This window comes from Zingiber officinale, chromosome 1A, assembly GCF_018446385.1.
Source record: "Zingiber officinale cultivar Zhangliang chromosome 1A, Zo_v1.1, whole genome shotgun sequence".
NCBI lineage: Eukaryota > Viridiplantae > Streptophyta > Magnoliopsida > Zingiberales > Zingiberaceae > Zingiber > Zingiber officinale.
In genome coordinates this window covers 135,054,221-135,067,107 of record NC_055987.1, presented here as the reverse complement: position 1 = coordinate 135,067,107, position 12,887 = coordinate 135,054,221, and positions in this window count along the sequence as shown.

The following is a 12,887-nucleotide window of genomic DNA, read 5'->3' as shown; positions in this document are numbered from 1 at the left end:
ATTACATCGGTTTTACACCCGATGTCATTAAGTGATACTACACCGGTTATAACCCGATGTCTAAAATGGCAGACCTTTTACATTGCCTTCATAGACATCGATCAAAAATGTAATAGACAGTGGTGGAAAACCGATGTCTATGTGAGTTTTTCTTGTAGTGACATATTAGGTATCATAAGAGAAAACATAAGCTAGACAAATTTGAGTTTAAACTTCTCTAGGCCTTTTAATTCTTCTTGGCCGAAACTTCTAGAGTAGGTTCCTAGGTTTTTGTTAAGCAATATAAAACCACAACAAAGACAAATACTTGTACTACAGGTGAGGGGAATACTTACATCGTCTTGCTTGGTTTACTAAGAAAATACCCTTGGTGAAGAAGAAGAAGAAGAAGCCCTTTTCGCTTCTAGAACTCCCTTTTCCTTATTTTTCTTGCAAGAAGAAATGTGTTTTAAGGACCTCTCTTTGTGAAGTTTTACTAGGAAGAAAACCTTTTTGCTTGAGTTCGAAAATGGGAGAGGGGAACCTTGGAGTTTCAGTGAAAGAAGGAGAAGGAGGAAGAAGGAAAAGAATAGCTTTTCTTTCCCTTTCTTCTATTTATCCTCAATGAAAGGGAGAAGGAAAAACACCTTTTCATTCTTCCTTTCATTTATTCTAAATGAAGGGAGAAGGAAAAAATGAACTCTTCATGCTAAGTGAAGAGGAGAAAGGAAGGATAAACTTTTTTCTAAGTAAAGGGAGAAAGGTGTCCCTTCACCATCCCTACCCTTAACTACAATTTCCCTTTCGTTCCTACCAATACTTCTTCCTGGGCTATTGGTTATCCCATACTACTTAAAACTTGCCACTTGTTAAGAGGTTCAAGGTTCAAGCCTTGACCACTCTTTTTTTTTTTATTTTTTTTTATTTTCTCTTATGCTTAAAAGAAATTCATATGACATTGCTGGGTGTTACAATCCCCATATCTTATAAAAAGTTCGTCTTGGAACTTAGAATAGATCTGGGTATCTTTGTTCCTTTTAACACATAATTTCGCTTCCTAGGGTTGGGACAATGCCGATAGCGACATTAAGGTGTGCGGGACTTCCTGCTGAGTGCATCGGCCACTTTGTTCGCCTTCCCCGGATGATAAAAGATCTCACTGTCATAGTCTTTGACTAACTCAAGCCATCTACGTTGTCTCATGTTTAAGTCTTTTTGTGTGAAAAAGTATTTCAGACTCTGGTGGTCTGTATAGATCCTACACTGAGCTCCATATAGATAATGCCTCCATATTTTGAGAGCAAAGACCACAGCTGCTAGCTCTAGATCGTGAGTGGGGTAATTTCTTTTGTGTTCCTTGAGTTGCCTAGAGGCATAGGCAATGACCTTGCCGTCCTGCATGAGTATAACTCTGAGTCCTAATCTAGAAGCATCACTGTACATATTGAAACTTTCGTTACTTTCCGGAAGAGTGAGGATTGGAGCACTCGTCAATCTCCTTTTCAATTCTGTTAAATTCTTCTCGCAGTTGTTTGTCCATTCGTACTTCTTGTTCTTCCTAGTGAGAGCTGTCATAGGGGCTATAATTCTAGAGAAACCCTCTATGAACTTCCTGTAATAGCCTGCTAGCCCAAGAAAACTTCTAATCTCACTAGCATTCTTTGGCCTGTTCCAGTTACTCACATCTTCAATCTTTATTGGGTCTACCATCACTCCATCCTTGGAGATAATATGACCCAAGAATGATACTCGATCGAGCCAGAACTCGCATTTAGAGAATTTCGCATACAGCAGCTTCTCCTGAAGAATATGTAATACAATATTCAGGTGTTCGGTATGCTCTACTTGGTTTCTCGAATAGATGAGGATATCGTCAATGAAGACAATCATAAATTTTTCGAGGTATGCCGAGAATATTTGATTCATCAGGTCCATAAACATAGCAGGAGCATTCGTCACTCTGAAGGGCATAACTACGAACTCATAATGTCTGTATCTTGTTCGGAAAGCCGTCTTCGGTATATCGTCCTGTTTCACTTTTACTTGATGATAGCCTGACCTCAGGTCAATCTTAGAGAAGATGGTGGCATCTTTTAACTGGTCGAACAGGTCGTCAATCCGTGGTAGAGGGTACTTGTTTTTGCTCGTCACCTTATTTAGCGCTCGGTAGTCTATGCACATTCGCATAGACCCATCTTTCTTCTTTACGAACTGTACTGGAGCTCCCCATGGAGAGTGACTAGGGCGGATAAGTCCCTTGTCGAGTAACTCTCGTAGCTGTCCCTGAAGTTCCTTCAATTCGATCGGCGCCATATGGTAAGGTGCTTTAGAGATCGGTTTAGTACCAGGAATCAATTCAATCTCAAATTCAATTTCTCTATCGGGGGCTAACCCTGGTAGTTCAATGGGGAATACCTCTGGGTAGTTGCAGACAACTCTGACATCTTCCAGCTTCTAGTCCTCTTCTTGGCTGGTATCGACCACATGTGCTAGAAACCCAGTGCATCTGCTGTCTAACATCTTTTGTGCCCTTAAGGCTGATAAGAATTTCTTAGTTCCTTTCCTTAGTTCTCCAATAAATTCAAACATCGGTTCTGCCTCTGGCCGGAAGACCACTTTTCTTTTACGACACTCGATCGAAGCACCGTACTTGCTCAGGAAATCCATGCCCAAAATAATGTCATAATCCTGCATGTCGAGCACTATCAGATCACAATAGAGTTCTCTGTCTGCGATTCTGATAGGAGCGGCTCGCAGCATATGGGTAGATGGCATCACTTCTCCCGAGGGTAGGGTCGTTAAGAACTTACAATCTAGGGATTGTGGTGGCATGTCTATCTTCTTTATGAAAGGTGTGGAGACGAATGAGTGTGTTGCCCCAGTATCAAATAATACAGTAGCATGCTGACTGAAAATAAATATCTGACCTGTGACAATCGTGGAAGCATTCGCCACATCTTCCTTGGTGAGAGAGTAAATCCTGGCATTTGTCGTAATTGGCGGGGCTTCCAATCTCCCTTGGCTTATCTGAGTACCTTCTATCGCAGCTTGTATCTGGTGTAGCTGTGAGGGAGCAACCCTATTCTGAATATATTGCTGAGGAGGTGTCTGAACCTGGGTAGGGCAGTCCTTGGCTCGATGTCCTTCCAGTCCACAGTTAAAGCACCTATTTGTGCCCTTGTGGCACACCCCGGGATGCTTCTTTCCACATGTAGTACACTGAGGGTATGTGGGTTGTTTGTTTGCTGGACCACCCTTAGAATTGTTCCATTGCTTTCTTTTACCATTAGGGTTTCCTTTCCAGCTGGCTTTGGTACTTTGAGGTTTCTGTCCTCTCGACTGGGCTTGACCCTTGCCTTCGTTTAGTGCCTTCAAGTAGTGTTTGGTGATCAGGGCACTGCTGATCAGCTCTTCGGCGGTCTGCGGTCTATTAACTCCGCCGACCACATTCAGAGCTATCTCGGGTCAGAGCATCTTCAGCATGAATCTGACTCTTTCTCTTTCTGTGCTGACCAACTCTCGGCATAAGCGTGCTAATCGATTGAATCTTTTCACAGCTTCATTAACTGATAGGTCACCTTGCCGGAACTTGGTGAACTCGTCGTAGTGCTTGTTTGTCACATGCATATGGAAGAATTCTTCGAAAAATTCAGCTTCAAAATCCGTCCATCTCATTTGGTTCACTTGCCTCTTTGCTTTAACCTGGTCCCACCACATTCTGGCATCTCCAGAAAGGCAGAATGATGCACACTTTACCTTTTCATGTTCAGGCCAGTCCAGTAGCTCTACTATGCTTTCTACAGTCTTGAACCAGGCTTGAGCGTCCCATGGTTCACAAGTGTCAGAGAAATTTTCCGGCTTCAGCCTCTACCACTGAATTAGATACGCCTCTTGTCGAACTACTGGGGCTGGGCCTATTGGTGGTACTGGTGCTGCTGTAGGTACAACTGGCATCGTATTCTGGTTCACCGGTGGGGTGGTAGGGTTCCCCTGCTGATTCATCAGAGCATTAATTACTTGCTGCTGTTCTGTAACCTGATGCTGGAGTTCAGTAACTACATGCATCAGATCAGGTGGGGGTACCGTCTCATCGACTCAGTTATTGCGTCTCCTAGCCATGCTTATCTTCATATATGACAACAACGCTAGCATAAGTTATCATCATTCCTAACAAGGCTAGCATAAGATTATTATCATTCCTACTTACATTCATGCATACTTAGACTAAAACATTTCTTTATCATACATAAAAGAAATAAGGTAGGCATAGAAGTTCTTACTTGGAGCGGTAGGATGGAGGCTTGATGTGTGTGTAGTGGAAAGGCAGACCTGCTCTGATACCAAACTGTAATGCCCGCCCTTCCCTTACTGATAGCAAGGGCAGTGCTACGCGAACATACATACATGCACATGAAATCATTGCAGCGGAAGGATTTTTTTCTTCTTATTAAAACTTAATCATATAAACAAAACATGTGAACATGCCAGCATTCATGCATATAAAATTTATGTACTATCTATTACTTGAAACATGATACATGCTTGTTTAACTAAAGCATAAAGTGTACTAATAAGAAGGAAACTAAACATGTATATTGTTCTCTAGAGTTCATGATAACTAACAATTCTCTAATTAAACAAGTACTTAACATTCCAAGGTGTCATGGAAGCAAGAGCAATTATTGTTCCCCTTAAGTATAAACCATCCAAACAAGTTCAAGTTAATATCATCAAAAGTAGCAAGAAAGAAATAGTTCACATGCAAAAGCTTAAAACATATATAAGTCTTGAAACACAAAACAGATCTCTTCCACCATGTCACTACCACACACATCCTTTGCCCCTCCTGCTGCTCCCTTTAGTTTAGCCATTCTTTATCCTTTTCTGCAGTACAAGGAAATTTAAAACTATAAGCACATAGGCTTAGTAAGATCATTTCCTACTCACAAAAGTCATAAATCATGGAGTAGTGATATATTCATTTAACTAACATCTAGATTTAACATTTCATGCTAGCATAAAGTAGTGTCATACTCATTTGGGCAAAATCATAAACATAGCATATGAAAGCATAAACAAAAGTTAGTAGCATGTTCATCTAGGTATCATAGACATATCTCAAGAGAGCATCCTCCTAAAGCATAATGATCATATAGCATGAAATAACTGTATGCAAGATGTTCTTTTGAAAATATGTATCAAAATCATATGGCATGAAATAAGTATATGCAATATGTTCTTTTGAAAGCATATATCATATAGGTACTTGAACATAAATCTCAACATGAGGGCCCAGCATTGTACCACATACATGAATTGCACACATCCTAAATAAATCTGAGGTAGCTAATCTTGAACCTACTAGGAACTAGGCCCGTGCTTCGACCTAGGGGCAACTTAGGAGCCCATCCCATGGACCATTCTTAGGGTCCGGTATAAGTCATACAAAAGTAAAATAGCATATCATATTTCTTGTCATATCATGAAGAGTGCTCTTGGTCCCAACTTATAGGGAAGCAACTCTTAGGCATTTCATCATACATAAGCCTTGCATAAGCATAACATAGTGACATAAGGTCCACATATCACATAACATATCATAGAGAGTTATTATCATGCATAGTTGGGGTTTTGAACCTTCTACAAACCCTAATTCCATGTCTTGGCCGAAACCTATAGAGCATGAATCTAGGTTTCTTTTAAGCACATTAAGCATGAAACTTTGAACTAATATCACATGGTACATGACATAGCATAGAAGAAAACATAATCAAGTCTAGTTGGAATTAAACTTCCCTAAGCCCCTTTCATTTCCTTCTTGGCCAAAACTTACAAGGCATGTTTCTAGGGTTTTAATCTACATAAATCATGAATAACATCTTAATAACATCATATCACATATTAGGTATCATGAGAGAAAACATAAGCTAGACAAATTTGAGTTTAAACTTCTCTAGGCCTTTTAATTCTTCATGGCCGAAACTTCAAGGCATGTTTCTAGGGTTTTAAGCTACATAAATCATGAATAACATCTTAATAACATCATATCACATATTAGGTATCACGAGAGAAAACATAAGCAAGACAAACTTGAGTTTAAACTTCTCTAGGCCTTTTAATTCTTCTTGGCCGAAACTTCAAGGCATGTTTCTAGGGTTTTAAGCTATATAAATCATGAATAACATCTTAATAACATCATATCACATATTAGGTATCATGAGAGAAAACATAAGATAGACAAATTTGAGTTTAAACTTCTCTAGGCCTTTTAATTCTTCTTGGCCGAAACTTCAAGGCATGTTTCTAGGGTTTTAAGCTACCTAAATGGTGAATAACATCTTAATAACATCATATCACATATTAGGTATCATGAGAGAAAACATAAGCTAGACAAATTTGAGTTTAAACTTCTCTAGGCCTTTTAATTCTTCTTGGCCGAAACTTCTAGAGTAGGTTCCTAGGTTTTTGTTAAGCAACATAAAACCACAACAAAGAAAACTACTTGTATTGCAGGTGTGGGGAATACTTACATCCTCTTGGTTGGTTTACTAAGAAAATACCCTTGGTGAAGAAGACGAAGAAGAAGCCCTTTTCGCTTCTAGAACTCCCTTTTCCTTATTTTTCTTGCAAGAAGAAATGTGTTTTAAGGACCTCTATTTGTGAAGTTTTCCTAGGAAGAAAACCTTTTTTCTTGAGTTCGAAAATGGGAGAGGGGAACCTTGGAGTTTCGGTGAAGGAAGGAGAAGGAGGAAGAAGGAAAAGAATAGCTTTTCTTTCCCTTTCTTCTATTTATCCTCAATGAAAGGGAGAAGGAAAAACACCTTTTCGTTCTTCCTTTCATTTATTCTAAATGAAGGGAGAAGGAAAAAATGAACTCTTCTTGCTAAGTGAAGAGGAGAAAGGAAGGATAAACTTTTTTTCTAAGTGAAGGGAGAAAGGTGTCCCTTCACCATCCCTACCCTTAACTACAATTTTCCTTTCCTTCCTACCAATACTTCTTCCTGGGCTATTGGTTATCCCATACTACTTAAAACTTGCCACTTGTTAAGAGGTTCAAGGTTCAAGCCTTGACCACTCTCTTCTTTCTTTTTTTTTTTATTTTCTCGTATGCTTAAAAGAAATTCATATGAAATTGCTGGGCGTTACAAAACCATTAGTTGGTTTAACTAAACTAATTAGATTTATTCTAATGGGTCATACTTAATCAAATAGACATTGGTTTGATCAAATGAACTTGAGTTTGATCAATAAGTCTAAGATTAACTTAAATGGGCTTAGATTAACACAACATAGGTAAGAAATCCCAGTCCAGTTAGATTAGTTCTAATGAGGACATTGGATAGAGCTCAGGATATGGATTCCCAATCAACCGATTAATTGGATCAGGCAATTTAGACTCCTGAAAATCAAGATGATTTGTTTTTCTTGATTAATAATGTTGGTTTTATGCCTGTATAAATTAAATTAAGCCGGTTTTGTACTGGTTAGCTGGTTTTGTACTAACTTATTTAATTTCAATTTAAAGATGACATGGATGATTACCAGTCCTAGAAACTCGAGTAAGAAGAGTTTTCAATCCTGGATAATTACAAGATCTGGGCATTGATTCGTTCACTGCTGGAGAATCCTAGGGTGGTAGCATACCAAATATGGAGGCTCTCCGAAGGGGTTCCTAGAGGAAGATACTGAAGAATTTGAGAAAGATCCTAAAGAATCTAAAGAGGATTCTGAAGAAGTTTCAATGATAGATCAAAATGAAAATCTTGAAGTTGGTCTATTAGAGATTGCCTCAAATGAGTCAAGGTTGAAAGGGATTATGTTGGCCACTGTACTAGTGTCTATTCTAGTGGGAGTGGTGTCAACCTATCTAGTTTGTAAGAGTTCTGCTATTGTTACTATCATTATGTATGAACAATATTAGTCCATTTAGTTTATGTCCGTTTGTTATATGTTAACAATATGCGACATGTTTATATAAATAATATGTTCATTCATATGCTGATTACTCTACATGATATATGAAAAATGATTAGTTCATTTAATTAAAGAAATCATGATAGAATGATGATTAGTTCATTTGTTGATATTATGTAATATTATTGATCAATGTTGATTTGATTGGATCATACAAATGATGAGTGGAAACATAGTTATCACTTGATTTTATAAACCAACTCAAATTAATATTGAGTCAATCATAAATTACATGCATATGAATTGCACTGAATACAAAATAATATGCGAACATCATAAGCTAAACTCAATAATAGAGAGTGATATGGGTTAGGTTTCATGGGTCCCCAATAAGGAAGGGAAAGGAGATAACCAAACGGAGAAGATAGGCCAATATCGGCAGGGATATACCTCAAAAGAGGTAGGCTGATATTGGCCGGGATATGCCTCCAAGGAGGAAGACCCATACCGATCAGCATATACCTCAAAGGAGGTAGGCCAATATCAGCCAGGATATACCTCAAAAGAGGTAGACCAATATCGTCCGGGATATATCTCAAAGGAGGTAGGTCAATATCGGCCGGCATATGCCTCAAAGGAAGTAGGCCAATATCGGTTGGGGTATGTGCCTCCAAGGAGGCAGGCAAGTATCGACCGAGACATGCCTTTAAGAAGGAAGGCCAATATCGGCTGGGATATACTTCCAAGTGAGTAGACCAGTGTCAACCGAGACAAACCTTTAAGAAGGAAGGCCAATATCGGCCGGGATATACCTCAAAAGAGATAGGCCGATATCGGCTGGGATATGCCTCCAAGGAAGAAGACCCATGTCAATCAGTATATACCTCATAGGAGGTAGGCCAATATCGGCCAGGATATACCTCAAAGGAGGAAGGCCAATATCGGCCGCGATATACTTCCGAGTGAGTAGACTAATATCGACCGAGACATACCTTTAAGAAGGAAAGCCAATACCGACAGGGTTGACTAATATCTTGAAATGATACTTGATAAAATATAGCCTATGGCTAGTTAAAATAATAAACATAAAGGAGCCCGGACGAACATTGCCCCAGGAGCCTCATGAGAGGTAATAATAATTGATCAAATCTAATTAAGCTCAGCCTCGATCAATACAAGAAACATTAGTATATTAAGTTATCTATGATGTAGTAAAAACAGGAGGGACGAGTAGGAAAGGTAGAAATAGTTTAAAAGAACTTGTGAAACAAAGGAGAAGTAATATTTCAAATAAAGCGGTGCAGGAAGATATTTGCAGTATATGATTGTATGACAGGTGTTATATGTTTTGGCGGGAAATGTGTTTTTAGACTATTTTACAGGTACTAGACGACAAAGAAGGTACATCTGGGGTACAAAAAAGATTCCTTAAAAGTTGTTTACCACAAGTACGCAAATTACGTCATCTCATAACAAACTCTAACAAACCGGGGTCCACTTCATGACTATGGAGGTTATATGAAGTGGTATAAAAGGGGAATCCTCTCCGTTGGCAAGGAGGTTCACATCATTGCGCACATTCATAACCCTAATTTTCAACTACTGTTCATCTTCTTCCTTCTTCCACACCGAGAGAGATTACTAATTTGAGCGTCGGAGGGCCTAGCCAGGGATTTCCACCCCGGTCTTAGGTCACTGACGATAGTGTTGGTTGGTCTCTTGTGCCCAGGAAGTCTTGGAAGCCCCGGATCTGAGTTCTCTTCGGTTGGATTTCTCTCTCGACATTAGATCTTCGCGCAAGGAGAGCATTCAGTGACTCTATCCTTCCTGATCCGCTATGGGTTTCTCGGATCAGTATTCTATAGGTATTATTCTTCACCGGCGGTAGGTTTTTTCTCCCAGCTCTCCGTCTTGTCCAGCTTCTCAGGCAGGATCAAATTTGGCGCCATCTGTGGGAAACTTCACCTGAATCTGAGACTACAAGATGGAAGAGGCCAAAAAATCAAATCTACTCACCATCAGCCGTGGGGATCTGGATTTCCTCATTAATTCTCATGTGCAAAAAGCCTTGCAACAACAACAACAACAACTTCAGGCGCATACTGGAGCTACCCTGCCAACAGCTCATAATCCAACGATTTCAACCACTGGGCATCGAAAAGGAAAGGAGTCGGAAGAAGAGGAACATGCATATTTTCCTCCAGCTACAATTTCTCCGACGCGACGTCCGTGAGCCTTTCTTCGTACTCCCATGGAGTAGGGGGGGTCGAAAGCCCGTGTTCCAAGAATCTTCTGGTGAAGCACCGGACAAAGAAAAGCGTAAGATTAAAATGATAACTAGTGACAGCTGACCAGAAAAAGTCATCTCCCCATTCTCTCAAAGTGTACTGGATGATCCGCTTCCTAAGCGGTATCAAAATCTTCAGATCGGCGAGTACACTGGAACATCAGATCCAGAAGATCATCTATTGAAATTTGAGAATGTAGAATTATTACAACAATTCTCTGACGGGGTGAAATGTCGGATGTTTCTTACTACCCTCGGAGGAGCCGCACAACGCTGGTTCAAGAGACTGCTAGAGAAGTCTATCCGAAAATTCAAAGACTTCAAGGAAGTTTTTCTACACCATTTTTCCAGCAACAAGAGGTATCATAAGACTCCTTGGAGTCTATTTTCAATTAAGCAAGCATCCAAAGAGTCCATCCGAGCCTACATCAAAAGGTTCAATCAGGTAGCTATCGATGTACCTAATGCTACCATTGAAATCTTAGTGAGCGCTTTCTCTCAGGGTTTAAATGATAATGATTTCTTTAAAGATTTAGTGAGAAATTGTGCTGTTAATTTTGATTCCTTGATTGAGCATGCTACTGAATTTATTAATGTGGAAGAAGCTCAAGCTGCCCGTAGAAAGGAGGGAGTTACTTCTTCTCCTACCCTAGTTAAGGAGAAAGCTCCTGCCCCTGTTCCTCCACCAAGAGGGCCTCGAGCGACTCATCCACCTCACCGTCAACCAGAATATCGTCCACAGGCAGTACAACACGTAGAGATACAGCCAGAGACACCAAGAAGATGGTGCACTTATCATAAAACTAGCAGTCATCATATTGAAGACTGTTTTGTTTTAAGAAATAAATGAGCTAATAGGGAGCATTATCAAAGGCAAAATTATTATCGACAACAGTACCCCAAACAGTAAAGTCCGTTCAAATTGGAATATCGTCCGGTCGAGCCTCGGCAGGATGCATTGCCAACCCCGGCCGGTACAAGTCAAGTGTCGGAAAAGGCTCCTTCTGAAGCCATAACAACTCGACAAGAAGAAAATAGGAGTAATGCCGTTTGGGGCAATATCAAAATGATTGCAGGCGGGCCCACTGATGGGGATTCTAATAGGGCCAGGAAAGCACATGCCCGAAGACTAGAAATTCATGCCATGGGGTGTAGCATGGAACGAACAGCTGGTCCTGAGATAAGTTTTGGGCCTAGAGATCTTGAGGGGGTAGAAATATCCCATGATGATGCCCTGATTATCAAAGTCGTGATAACCAACTACGCTATTTCTCGTACCTTCATAGACATGGGCAGTTCTGTCAATATTATATTAAAGAAGGCTTTTGATCAATTACAGATTGACCCGAGTGAACTTCAACAGATGGTCACTCCTCTATATGGATTCACGGGCAACGAAGTACAACCACTGGGTCAAATAAAGTTGGCCATATCTCTAGGAGAGGAGCCTTTGATGAGAACAAGGAGATCTTATTTCATGGTGGTAGACGCCCCGTCCTCTTATAATGTGATACTGGGTCGACCGGCCCTAAACGAGTTTAGGGCGGTCGTTTCTACTTTTTATCAGAAAATTAAATTTCCTGTTGATAACCAAGTCGGGGAGGTGCGGGGTGATTAGAAGATAGCCCAAAAATGTTATGTAGAAATAGTTCGGGCTGAAGCTAACACTGCTCGAAAGATTCAAAGAATGGAAGTCAATGCCATTTAGGAGAAGCAACCTGTTCTGGTTTATAAAGAAAAGGAAGAAGTTCAGATCCAGACCGGTCGGCCTGAAGCTACTACATATGTTACGGCTGATCTTGATCCCACTCTGAAAGCCAAACTGGTACAATGCCTAAAGAAGAATAATGATGTATTTGCCTAGACGCCCAAAGAAGTCTCGAGCGTTTCTCCTACTGTCATGGAGCATTCCTTACATGTCTTCCTAGATGCCCGCCCGGTCATGCAAAGAAAGAGGAATTTTAGCGCGGAACAGAACCAAATCATCAAAGAAGAAATAACTAAACTTATGGAGGCTGGTTACATCAGGGAGGTACAATTTCCTAGCTGGTTAGCTAATGTGGTGTTAGTCTCTAAGCCAGGAAACAAATGGTGAGTATGCATTGATTTCCAAGATCTAAACAAGGCTTGCCTAAAAGATTATTATCCATTACCCAGGATCGATCAATTGGTATACTCCACTGCTGGGTGTGAGTACATCTCTATGCTAATCGCTTATCAAGGCTATCATCAGGTTCCCTTAGCTAAAGAAGATCAAGAAAATGTCAGTTTCATAACATTTGACGGTACTTATTGTTATAATGTTATGCCCTTCGGACTAAAAAATGCAGGAGCAACTTATCAAAGGCTTATGAATAAGGTCTTCCAGAAGCAGATTGGGAGAAATATGGAAGTATATGTTGATGATGTCTTAATTAAGTCTCTTCAAGCTGTTGATCTGTGCAGGGATGCAGAGGAGACCTGCAAGACATTGAGACAATATGTGCTCAAGTTAAATCCGAGCAAATGTTTATTCAGAGCGAAAGGGGGAAAATTCCTGGGGTATATGGTGTCCGAGCGAGGAATAGAGGCCAACCCGAGCAAAGTAAAGGCACATCAGAACATGGAGCGTCCGCGCAACATGAGAGAAGCTCAAAGACTGACTGACCGGATTACAGCCTTGTCTAGGTTCATTTCCAGGTCGGCTGGTCGTAGCTTCCATTTCTTT